The sequence below is a fragment of the Lepidothrix coronata genome, unplaced genomic scaffold (genome assembly GCF_001604755.1).
Source record: "Lepidothrix coronata isolate B3197 unplaced genomic scaffold, Lepidothrix_coronata-1.0 Scaffold44, whole genome shotgun sequence".
Taxonomy (NCBI): Eukaryota; Metazoa; Chordata; class Aves; order Passeriformes; family Pipridae; genus Lepidothrix; species Lepidothrix coronata.
The window spans coordinates 2,765,542-2,778,740 of record NW_016690224.1 but is presented as its reverse complement, the minus strand read 5'-3'; the positions used below and the strand labels follow the sequence as shown (position 1 = coordinate 2,778,740).

The following is a 13,199-nucleotide window of genomic DNA, read 5'->3' as shown; positions in this document are numbered from 1 at the left end:
CACACTGAAGTGTTTCAGAGAGAGATGACAGGCCTTGGCACTCAGTGCTTCTCAAGAGCAGGGTGGATGAGGAGACAATTAGCAAAATACAGGATCATTTGCATTTTCAGGAATACTTGAAGAATTTACACTCTCTGCCAGAGGTAAAGGGGGAATGGGATGGAAGACTTCCGGGATGGCTGGATGAGCCCTAAGAGCACAGGTGGTAGAGCAAGGGAACCCCAGTGACTGAGAACATGTGTGTTTGCACCTACACTGTTATCTCATGGTGGCTGCCCTGGATCTGTAAATGCTGGCACCTCCTGCAGTCTGATGGCTTCAGGAACCAGACCCAGTTTTTTATGAGTTTGTCTCTCACTGACATGTGTGAGCTCTACCAAAGGTTTCCCACAGTCGGAGTAGTTTGGAAGAGTCTTTGCCTGTGCTGTCCTCCTTGTCACGGTGATGGTGAACTGGGCTGGCCCCAGCCCTGGACAGGGACAGGGACAGGCCAACCTTCCCCATGCAGGAGCCCTTTGTCATGGAACATGGAGGAATGTCATTGTCCCCACACTTCTGTCAGATTTGGTTAGAATCTGCCATGAGATTGCAAAGTTATTGCAGCAGACGTGCAGCCAGACCCAGCCAGGCATGGACAGCCCCATCAGAAAAACTGCATTTCATTAGAGAACTGAGCTGAAGCCACACTGGTTCTTCCCTTCCTCTCCCCACAGCCCTGGTGTCACTCCCCATTTTCATGTCCATACTCACTGGACAGATTGGCATCAATATACTCTAATTGCTTCCAACTTTTCTCTAGAACAGAAACATGGATGGTCAACAGAACAGGAATGTAATCTTTGCTTAGATCCTTAGGGATGAGCCCAAAAAGGTGAAAGCCCACATGGAGCTCAGGGCAGTGAGGAGTAACCATAGGTTTTGGGGTGCTCTGCTGGGGGTCAGGGGACCCCAGAGAAGCCATGAGCTTGGGGACATGGTGTGTGGTGGATAGTGTGAAAAAGGCCGAGCAGTTGATGATTTTTGGTGTCATTCTGCACAAATTGCCTGGGTTTGGAAGGGCAGAGGGATGCTGGATCCATGGTGGGAGTGGTGGGAGTGTACACCAGGCTGATGCTGTGTGAGGCCATCCAAGAGGAGTGATGGTCAGTCCCCTTGTGTCACCAGGGAATGTTTCCAACTGCAGCCTTCCCTCTGTTGCATCCAGGCGATTCCTCTGCTCTTGTGCTAATTCACCCCCACTCTGTCTTTCCTGCACAGCCGCCACAGCCGGGCTCCTTCCTGCCTGTGGGGATGCTGCTTTTAGGATGTGGTTTCTCCGGAAGCGCTGGAGCGTGGCAGGTGCAGGAGAATCCCAACGGCCGAAGGCAGCTGGTGGGCTCTGCCACCAGCTGTGCACCCACAGAGCCACCCCCCAGGGTGGGCTCACACCACAGCAGGCATGTCCTCCCACCACCATCCTGCCCCTGCTCCTTGCCGTGGCCCTGCATCTCACAGGGGCTGGCACTGAGCTCGTTGCTTCCCTGCCTGCAATGAATTGAGTCCGCTCTGACCTGGATGTCTCCCTGGATTGGTTTTCTGCCACACTGATGATCAGCAATGTCACCTGGAGAAGTCCAGGCAGCTCCAGGGGTGATGTCAGCGAAGGCAGTGGCCCTGGGAGTAGGGAGGATCCCCCCACCAGCATCAGGGACCCTTGGTCTTGGCTCAGCCAGCTGTGCCCTACATCATGAATATGTGGGGAGGAGTAGTTGAGCTGGAGGGATGGTTGGGAACAAGGAGGGGATCCAGAAAGAGGGAAAGGGGAGTGAGCAACCTGACACGGTAAAACCTGGAGCCACTGCCCAGCACTCTGGTGTGCACTCAGGAGGCTGCCACCAGTGGGATGCTCCTTACCCTGGATTTTTATCAGAAAGGGAATGGTGGGAATGCCATGGTAAGGCCAGTATGTGGCTGGGTTTGTGCTGTGCAAAGCTCTGTGGATCGAAGCCTGGACATGCTGGGGTTGGGGTGTCTCAGCAGAATAAGTACACAGATACAAAGGCATGGCTGCTGTATGTGGCCAGGGCTGGTCTGGGATGGGTGATAGGAGACAGAATAGGCTGATCCTGCAGAAGAACAGAGCAAAGGGCTGGTGTCTGTGAGGATAATGGGTCTGTATATGCTTGAGTCATGAGAAAACTGCCTCACATAGGGACAGAAAGCAGAGAGAGCGAAGGTGACACTGGCCCTGGTGTCACTGTGCAGGGGCAGGACACTCCCCAGGCACTTGGCATCATCCCGCAGGGCTGAGCTGTGCTGGGCACCAAGCTGGGAAGGGCAGGGGAGGAAGAGGAAGGCTTGCAGTGATGGCTAGCACTATCACCTATGGCTGTGCTCTTTGCAAGGGACTGTTTCACATGGAGCTAAACCCAACCCTTATCCCAGAAAGCTTGTTAGTAGAGCTGGATTGCAACAGATGGATGCAGACGGGTGGGGAGAAGGGGAAACAACACGGCAATAGCAGCAGCATGGTGTGTGCTCACCAAAGCACAGCAGCAGCAGAGCTTTGGAAGCAATGGAGAATTCCAAGGAACGTTTTGGTTCCTTCGGGATGCTCACAGGTGGTTTGTCTGAAGCATGACAGCCAGCATGAGACAACATGATGGTTTAGGAACCCCACAAGTGGTAATGAGAGAAGGAGCACTTGGCTGTTCCCAGTCCTGTGCAGACAGTGAACTTGCCCCAGTATGAGATGGGAATGAGCAGGCTCTGGCTGAGAGCTGAGAAGGTTCATCCCACCCTGTTCTGCCCTGTCCCATGCCATGGCATGCCATGACATCCCATCCTGTGCCCAGTGCTCGGCTGCCTTGCTGTCACCCAGAGCTGTTCACATTCCAGGCAGGAGGTAGGTGACCTGCAGTCCCAGCAGCTCAGACCTTGGACCAGACTTATCAAACCTGATGTGAGGTGACCACCGATAACTGTGCAGCTCCGAGTCCCTCTCGGCTGCCACCACCGTGGAGGCAGTGCCTGGATGTGCTGTATATTAAGTGGAGTGGCAGCTGTGATATTGCCATCTAAAACTAAGTACAAAATTTACAGCAGTAAATTCTTCTCTCTTCAGGGTGGTTAATTATCTTAATTACTTTTATTATCTTTTATCTTTTAAGATCCCAAATTGCTTATTTCTGCTTGTGTTGCCAAAGGGGGTTGCATATTTTTTACTGGCACACGCTGTGCAGAGGCTCTGATACGCGTGTTTGCATGGTACACTTTAAAAGAACTTTGATTTATACAAGACTTCTCCTTGGGATTTTAATTGTACTAAATAGGGAAAACAAAGTTCAGTGAAATATTGAGCGACTGAAGAGCTGACAAGTGGCTCTTTCCTTTTGCTTGATGCAGGGACGGGACTTCCCCCGCTGCCCTCTGGGCCAGAGGGAAGGAATTTGGCTTCTGAGAGACACAAACGCTGCAGCTGGACATGGTCAGACAAGCGCCGTGTCTGAGGGGCACAAGGGAGCTCATGGCCCTGGGGATGGCACAGTGCCATGGCAGCGAGGGGGCCCAGTGTGCCACTGACCCGTGGTGGGCAGCCAGCAATGGGCAGAGTGGGCACGACGCAGGCACCAGTGCTCTGCTCCAGCTCCCTGGGTGGTGGGTCCCGGGCAGCATGGTGGGCCAGGGACTATGCCCACCCCCGGCACCCATGGGCATGCCCAGCCACTATCCCGGGCACCCACCATCCCTCCCCATCCCAGGCATTCCCTGTCCCTTCTCCAACGTGCTTCCTGCTGCCTCCTCGAAGCTCCTCCAAAGGATGCAAAGTCCTGGCCCCAGGGAAGTGCTGGGATGTGATTTCACCCCATGATTTCATCCCAGGGGACCACAAACGAGGCACAGCCGAGGCATCGCTGGCAGCTGCCTCCAGGAGCTGCCCTGGCACCGCGGCTCCTCTCAGCGCGTCCCCTGCGGGCGCCTCTCTCCTGCTGCCTCTGCAAATACCCATCCCTAGGGAACTGCTTCCCTCTTCTCTTCCTGCTTCCCTACCTAACCTGCGTTCTTTTTCTTGAGGGGGGGGGAAGAAATTTTCGGGAAAGGTGCCTCATCCCCTGGGGATCAACCTCGATGGAGCTGAGCAGAGAACAGCCCCGCACCAAAGGGGAAGGAGGAGGGAGTAGGAGGGAGGAAGGAGGGACGGCTTTCTCCATCCCACAGAGGAGCCTCCTAAACGCTACCAGGTGCTTTTCAACTGGAATGGAGATTTCCTCCATATTTATTTTCAATGCTGTCCTGCCCGGGGAGCCGGGGGGAGCCAGGCATGGCCAGGATTGCCTTAACTCTGCGTGCACTGAAGGACCCTCTCGTGGCATTCAGCTGACAGGGAGGAAAAGAGCTTTTCATGTGCAAAACAAAGGGGAGAGGGGGCTTTTCTTCCCTGCACGCTGAATGCCACATACCCTTGGCCAAGGGGGGCAGTTCGGGGCTCTGAACAATCACGACATGAAAGGCAGAGAGGCAGGGAGAGAAAAAAAGTCTCCCCTTCTCATTAGAGCACATTTGCCTGTAGCTCCAGGGTGGTGGTTCTGGGGAGCTCCCTGTCACACCAGCAGAATCATGGCTGTGATTACTCCAAGCCATGTGTAACCCCACGCCTTACAGATACATTTTTCTGTCTTCCTTGTCTTTTAATAGCAAACCCCAACTGAACTGCTGCAGCCCACCCCACTTCCTCCCCATTTGCTGTGCTGGCTGCCTGCTGTCAGATGAAATTTATGCTGTGGTTTAGGAGTAATTTTTAGTTTGGAAGATTTGTCCTCCTGCAACCTGCTATAAATAACTGCCATGAGTTGGTGGAGCCCTATCCATCTGTCCTGGTAACACCATGGCATGGCTGGTGATGGTGGTGGGCCCATGGCACAGTTTGATGCCACAAATGGTGGCTTTTCCTCATCTTGCCTGTGGCTGTCCCAGGCTCCCAAGGCCTTGGGACCTCTCAGCTCCATGTCCCTCTATGCCCGGGGAGCAGCCAGACGGGAGCTGTGGAGATCTGAATCTGCAGGTCCCTGTCACATTCATGGTGCTTTGCGGTGCAATCACTCGTGCTTGTTCAGAGGGGGTGTAATGATGGGCCCCTTGATCACCTGGAGCCAGCCATGACTCTCACACTGCAGCAGCCAAGGGAACTTGGTTATTCAAAGGGCAGAGCGTTTTGTTAGGGGCTGTGACGCTTTTCCCAGATATTCCAGTCCTGGAGGCTGTCATGGCAAAGCGAGCAGTGAGGGAAGCTCTGCTGCAAACCTCTCCCAGGCAGATGTGGTCAAGCAGAGCTGGGAGGTGAGTGGCACGCTGTCAGTGTCAGTACCATCCCTAGGGGTCCCAGCACTGGGTGCTGCTGCCTCTTATGGTGCTCTGAGCAGCTCTGTGTGTCCCTACAGTAATCAGCCTGGGCTCACCCACACCACACACTGCCACATCTCTGCAGGGGCTGCTCCTTAGACAAGGCCACCTCTCTCTTCTTCTGGAGCATATAATTTGTTTCTCTACAGACCCTGGAGGGGCACCTGACATTGTGGTGACCCTCCTGTGGTGAGCCCAACACTGCAGCAGTCTGAGTGTCTCTTTTGCTCTGGAGGTCTGTGTTTTGCAATGCAGAGGGGTGGTCACTGCAAATACGTTCTGGGTTTTACTGCCCAAGGGTAGGAGGATTCACTGATGCTGAATACCCAAGCCTGCAGCCTGAATTTTGCAGGGCTTGAGAAATGGAAGATTTCCAGTGTTACCTCTGCATTTTGACTGATGAAGTGCCTTCCTTACGTTTGTGACCCCAGAGCATCTGAGAGAGTTTCCTTTTGAAAGCAAATATCTTGAGCGAGAAGGTGCAGCCACCATGTGACTCCCTCATGGTGCTTCAGCCGCTTCTCAGAGCTGGGCACACACAGGCCATCTTCAGCTGGGGTGCCATGTCCCCTGTCCTAAGTCCCCTGTCACCACATGGCAATGCTGGCAGGGCCGCAGGGCCACAGGGCCACTCCCATCCAGATCCCGCTGCTCCCAGCGCCCACATGTTTGAGCAGAGTGAGCGTTCTCACCTTCATGTCACTTTGTGCAGGAACCAGCAACATCAGGATTTGCTATTTATTTTAAATTGCAAACTTTTCAACTGGAAAGGAACAATGGGGAGAAACCAATGCGCCCGGGTCGACTTAAAAGTACCCCATGTCTTCAAGGCAGTGAATTTTAAAAAGGCACATAATTAGCAGGCTGCTTCCTCGTCTGTATTCTCCTCGTCTGCCTGCCCACATAAACATTCGGCACACAGCACTTCCAGACACTTTTTAATAGAATCGCTTAAAACAATTAATTACCAGAGTTTTCATTCAAGCTGCAGTGGAAAAGATACGCTGGCAATAAAAGGCATTTATTCGTTGGTTTCTGGAGGCCTGTTTGTTATTAACATGTAAATTAAATCATCACAGATGTTCCATTTTTAATCTGGGGATGTGAAGTGCAGGGCTAACCACGGCCCAAACAGCCTGATTTTATTACACACACATTCATTAGGAACCAGCAGTATTATTGGATATCATTTCTCTTTGATGCATTTTTTAAACCAATTATCAGTATAATTTGTTCATTTCCCTCCCTATTTGTTTTTCTCTTGCCATTTGTGTCAGGATTCTCCAATCAAGGACGATGCCTTTGGCTCCTTGTGGCCTCCTCCCTGGCCTCTGGCTGGTGCCACCACAGAGCCCGTGCCTGGCTGTGGCCTCACAAGCCTCTTGCTGCAGCGGGGCACAGGCAGTGACCAGTCTGGTGCCAGGAGAAGGGAACCAGCTGCCATGGGGCAGCAGCAGTTGGAGTATGGAGAAGCTCACTGTGGAATCACAACCCAACATGCTCCCGGAGAATCATGGTCCAGCAGCATCTGGAGGAACAAGAAAAGGGGACAAACCCAGAGGGTGCCCATTGGACCTGGGGTGGGACAGCAATGAGAATGGTGATGGACAGCTGGGCAGGGGTGTCACCACTTCTGTGCATGCCTGAAGGAGGAAGGCTTGCCCAGCAGTGCCAGCCTCTTGTTGTCAAGTGCCACCTTGAGGTGCTCACCAGGGCTCTTCAGGAGAATGACACACTGCAGAGGATGGTCACCCACCACCCGGAGAAGGGAGAGCTGTGGCTCCAGCAGTTCTGCATGGGCTGCCCTATCCGCCCCCAGGCACTGCCTGCATCCCTGTCCCCAGCAGCAGGAGAGCCTCGGGAGCCCCAGGAGGAATTCTTGACATGGAATCGATTCAGATTGCAGCCAGCTCTGCACTGCTGCAATGAGCCCAGGGACAGTTCTGGTCTAAAAGCATGATTTAGCTTAATGAGAAATAAATAGCTCTGGCTGCTGCAGTGCTATGGGACATCCTGGGATTGGTGGTGAGGCCTGGCACAGGTTTCCCAGAGAATCTGTGGCTGCCCCATCCCTTGAAGTGTTCAAGGCCAGGTTGGACAGGGCTTGGAGTAACCTGGTCTAATGGAGGGTGTCCCTGCCTGTGGCAGGGAGGTGGGACAAGGTGGTCTTTAAGATCTCTTCCAAACCAAACTAGTCTGGGATTCTGTGATTCTGTGGTGGGTGCTGAGCACCTCTTTTTCCTTGGGAATTATCTGGAGTGGCTCAGGCTGCCTTGTTCCGCTGCCGCCTCGTGTCCTTGCTGCGATAACTGTAGAAAGGGGGGGGGGGAGCCTTGCAGTGACCAAAAAGTCTTGGAAATACTTTCATGCTAAAAATCCCGTATTTGACAGAAGTGTGAGATACCTTGAGGCCTTCTATTGATTACCTGGGAGCAGGAGAGCACAGGCTCTTTGAGCTGTCACAGTTCCAGGCGTTTCTGAAAACGATAGAAGACTGGAACAAAAACACAACTAAGGCTCCTGACACGGCGTGTTAAGCAATAAAACATGTTTAATTGTGTTGTCTTAAGGCTATAACCATTCCCTGACTGAAGGTCACTCACTACCCATACTGCCAGTGGGAGAGAGGTGCTCTGACAGGTGGGAATCCAAATAGGAAACAGATATCTGGGAGATTACGGTGTGAACGACAATGAAATGCCAATGCCAGGGTAGTTAAAGGGAGCAGGACAAGCATCAGGACATCTCCTGGCTGGCGGATCTATACAGGGGATGTTGTAGACACAGCTTGGGGATTTGATAAAGGACCTTCTGGGGCATCTCAGTGCCATGTGGCACCATCAGTGTGTGTCTGTCTGCTACACCACGACCCATACACATGCACCATTGCCCCCACGTCCATGGGGGACAAGGAAAGTGCCTGGTGGGAGCCCATTTCCTCACAAAGACCCTCCTGCCTTGCTCCAGGGATTGGCACCCAAGTGTGCATTGATCCGTGCACATCTGCTCTGAAATCTGAGGTTCATGTTGCACAGGTTTGCCTGGCTTCCCAGGGAGCTACCAACTACCTGAGGTCATGTAGGGAAGGATGGAAGATCAGGTCCAGTCATGTCCAGCCCCGAGGGGCTGGGGCCTCGCTGGCATGTGGCTCTGGGCAGAGGTACAGCAGTGTCCCCTCAGCAGGCATCTCGGAGCAAGTGTCCGGGAGAAATCCCCTTTAACAGCCCATTAAGTGCCTTATAAAATGGCCAAAGGTGACATTTCCTTTACACCACTCTGGACTCTGACCCTTCGGGCCACACTGCAGCCATCTGGTAGAAGGCAGATCTGTACCAGGGAGCTATTGAAACAGGAGGGAAAAAGGGTAAAAATGAGAAAAAGGCTGGAACTTGGTTTCCAGCTGGTTTCTTGCCCTCATAGAGTGATCTTGTGGACCTGATGGGAGAGATATCAGGTTTATGCTGGCTCAGGGATGCTCCCTTATTTTATCATGGAGTATCCAGCCTTCTGAGATGAAGTCTTAAAGGCCAAAATGACAGAATGGAGCAAAACATGAAGAATGCTTGAAGAGGTGAGTTTTTAATTTAATATTGTTTTTCTGGCAGTGTCTGGCTTTTTCCATAGGCATGAAGTGGTGGGCACCGGCAAGCTCCAGGAGGGAGCGTTCAGGCTTCAGCCTTTGCTGAAACTTTGCTGTCAAATCCATAGTATGAACTCGAATCCTTTTCAGCTCAAGGTGTGCTGGGAACACAAAACAGGCACATACAATTACCTGGCAGGATAACAGAGCAGGACCAGCATCCTTCAAGGACAGGGAAAAGACAGAACACACTGTGGACAAGTGACTGTTCAGATCTGGAGACATTTCAGCATGGAGTGATTTTATTTTCCTTGGTTAGAGGCATCCTAACCATAAGCCATTAATCTGGGGAGAAATTCCAGACATTCCTGTCCCCAGATGCTGCTGGGTCTCCCTGACAGTGTGTGTAGATCTTCTGTTCTTGGAGATCCACACACACTTGGTCCTCTTCTTGGTTAGTCCTGGTAACTTCTGTGTGAGAGTAGGCCCTACGCATGGGGAAAGTTTCAGGTGCCTTGCATTTAACGAGAAACAGAAAAGATTAGGTTGTAGCAAGGTATTTAATTATTAGGATATTATTGCTCTGGCTGCATTCTTTGCCTCTCCATGTGGGAAGTGCCAAATTACATGTCACCTCAGAGGGCATATTTTCTGTAGTTTTCAGAGCTCCTACAATGGCAGCTCATGAATATTTACTGAGCTGCTCAGATATGCAGCGGTGGGAACAAATAAAAAAACCCTTGTATTTGCATCTCCCACAGACACTAACAAACCATGTGGCTCTGGTAGGGAGAAGATGGGAGATTGCTGTTGCCTTTCCAGAGGGATAGAGGAAACAGCTTCTTGTATAATGAGATTGACTTTTAAATTGAAAGTGGTGCTGGTTGTGCTGCAGTTCATACTTCCATGCTGTGCATTTGCTCCCTAGGCTCTAACATTAAGACATCTTATGTACAAGCTGGGAGGATTCAATTAGAGTTTCAGTTATTAATCAATCAATTAAGCCACAATCTTTGGAATATACATTTTCACTCTTAAAGAGGTGTGATGCTGGCATGATGAACTTCAGGGACGCCGTTTCACCTGGACACACAGGTGGGTGTCTGTGCAGAGCTCCTGGTGCTGATGCTGTGCCAGGTCCATGCTGGGCTCCTTCGGCACCGTGCCGGGCAGGGAGAGCAGCAGAGCCCAGGCAGCAGAGACTCAGATTGAGTGCCAGGAAATGCCAACTCAGCTGGCACTGAATCCTTTGAGAAACATTCAGCCACACTTTCTTTGTTGCCAAACTGGAGCTGCTTTGCCTGGACCTGGCACATGGACAGAGGAGATGGACAGCTCAGCTGTGCCGTTGGTCTCTCACTGTTGCTCTGACAGTGGCTTCATGCTCATGTTGGAGGAGATCCTGAAGCCTTTCTTGCCTCAAAAAAACTGTGTGTGAGTTGAGAGACACGAGAAGTGTTGCAAAAGAAATGCTTGGGGCATTCACAGTTAACCTGTCCCAGTGATTCCTCCAGCCTCAGTCACGATGTGGCTGGCCTGAGATAAGGAACAGAGGAGCTACTCTGTCTTAACCCAGCAGCTCTAGATGCTGCCCATGACCTGTGCACACACCTGCACAAAGCTCCAAGGGAAGCAGAGTGAGAGCGCATCCCCCAGGTGAATTATCTGGGCACCCTGGTGTCCCACTGGTTTCATTCCATAAAAAAACTTCAAAGTGGCAATATGTGATTTTTTCCAAGGCTCACAGGTAGCGAACAGACTCAAAATTGACTGCACCATCCAGCTGCTCTCTCCCCTGAGATTCCTGCCCCCTGTCCCCTCACTGCCTCTGCTCTGCTCTGGGTGAAGAAGAGGCAGATGTGATGCTACAAATCCTGCACTTGTTCTCCCAAATCTCTGCCGTTTTCCTTCTGTGAACAGGGACTGAAGGCAACACTTCCAGGTGCTGCGAGAGGTAGCTTGTCCTTAATTTTTGTAGTGTGTTTCAAAGGCTGTGTGTTAGGGTGAGATTCACACACACCTGGGGCCAGCAAGAGCCACAACATCCCTCATGCATTGGTGTTTCTTTGTTAGTCACTCCTGCCCAGCCCTTGCTGGACAAGTCCATGTTCATGGGCTGCATGGTGAAAGAAGGAGAGCCAGCAGCAGCATTCAGAGCAGGAGTGATTCCCTGTGTCCTAGTGCCTGGGATATTTAATCCAACCTGTAACAAGAAGTCCAGGGGAAGGGTTTAGGGAAAATAAGCTCTGTGGTTTCAAGCTGAAGTTTGAACACTGGAAGAGAAGTAAATGTGCAAGTGCTGTCTATAGGCAGGGAAAAAAAGCCAAGGGGGGATTAAATGGCAATGTTACCTTTACTCTTGTCAAATACCTAAGTAGAAACATTGGTTAATGCCCTTAAAAAAGGCCCATTACCACAGGGCAGAGAGTCAAAGAGCCTGGCTGCCCTAATACTCAGTTATCTCGTTCCCGGATAATGGAATGACCCCTCGCCTGCCCGAGCTGTACTACGATATAATAGCATGAGCCGTGTGAATAAAGAGGTTATTTTTGGAATCCAATTGAAGCAGTGCCGGAGCTGGTGTGACAGGGGAAGGATTGAACAAGATGCAACGTTCTAAGGGAAGGGGAAAAAATTGAATTTTGGGGAAGGTGGCACTGGCAGTGAACTGTGCAGAGAAAGGCACCGTGGTGCTGCCTGAGCAAGGTGCCGAGGGACGGGCTGGGGGGGAACGGGGGCTGGAGACTGATCCGGCACAGAGCAGGGGCTGAGCCCCAGAGGAGCAAGGGAGCCAGAATCCCCCCATCCACTGAGCAATGGGTGGCTGTGGCAGCCCTGGGCAGGAGGGGTCCGTGGTGCCAGTGGCTGGGGATGGGCCATTGCCAACACCCCGCTCAGCGCCAGGGCCCCGTCCTGTCCCTGCCCTGCAGCCTGCACACCTTGCAGCTCTTTTCATGCCCCTTAAGCATATGTATAAAGGTAAAACACAAAATAATGCTAATTCTGATGCACAGGATCCAACACACAGGGCTGCAGTTCGTCCAGCAGTGAGAGACGAGAGCATAAGAGATTCAGCATAAACAGAGATGAAAATGAATATTAATTTACAAAGCAGCACAAAGACAATGGGATCCAAGGAGATTGATATCACAAACTCCCCTTATTCAATCAGATTAGGGTCTCATCTTCCCCAAACACCAATTGCTAATCTAGATTTGAAAGACAAATCCTCTTGCAGAAGGGCTTTGCCTTTATCTTGTCCCTCTGATGCCTCTACTTAAGATGTCACTACAATTTTGGGGGAGTTGGGAGGAGGGAACCTTCCCAAGCGGCTTTTAACTGTTGTGATGCCAAAGTGTCATTGAGCAGTGGTAGGGTCTGCAGAGCACAGGCTGTCCTGTGCCTGTGACAGTGGAAAACATGTAATTCCTGAGAGCTTGGCAACTCTGGGGAAACCTATATGGCAGCAGACACCAGCCTGCCTGTTCTGTCTCCCAAAGAAGGGAAGCTGAGGTGTGTGGGGGAAGCACACCTCTCCTCTGGCAGCTCAGGTGCTCCATAATTGATGCTGAATGGAAGGAAATGAAACCAGGAATTCTTTCTGAAGAAGTTAGGGCTGGTGGCTGATACTGCAGACAAGTTAAAGCAAGGTGCAATTTAGCTGGGGACAGGAAGGCAAAAGCCATTTGAGTCAATTTTCATGGACCCTCTTTGGGCCATGCAGGACACACCAGGATCTGCCTCCCTCCTCTGAGGTGTTTAATCAGTAAGTTTTTCTTCACCTCTTTACAGGAACAAGGCGAGACCACCTTATGTTCCCTGGCAAAGCCCAAGCTCTGGCTCAACAGGTGGGTGACAGTGCCAGTGGCTTGGTCTCTGGCCACCAGCACAAGGAAGCCATTGGGAAGAGACATTTCCATATGCAATGTGGAAGTTGAAACAGAGCTGTGGTCGAGAGCCCAGAGCCCCATCCTGGAAAGGGCAGCCCAGTCCCAGGAATGCTCCGTCCTCGGCTGTGCCATCCCTGGCACATCCCATGAGCACCCGGCTCCTCTCCCTGGTGACGCTGAGGGATGTGCAGAACTTGAAAGGAGCTGTAATTACTGTTGGGGGTTAGATGCAGTTGGTGTTTTACTACTTAAAAGCAATTTAATTGAAAAAGCAAAATTGCCTTAATTTGTATCAAGATACATTATTAAATACACTTTATGGCTGAACTCACAAGCGGAGCCTGTGATCT

At 51.6% G+C, this 13,199-nt stretch overlaps 1 long non-coding RNA gene across 1 annotated transcript in view; it reads right to left on the bottom strand.

Moving 5' to 3' along the window:
- Positions 1-9,365: 9,365 nt before the first annotated feature.
- LOC108496898 overlaps positions 9,366-13,199 on the bottom strand; it is a 5,787-nt gene continuing 1,953 nt past the window's right edge. Inside the window, exons 2-3 of the long non-coding RNA XR_001874634.1 lie at positions 10,980-11,162; positions 9,366-9,473 (exon numbers count right to left, since the gene is read on the bottom strand). This is a non-coding gene — a long non-coding RNA (uncharacterized LOC108496898). The remainder of the gene's footprint in view (positions 9,474-10,979; positions 11,163-13,199) is intronic.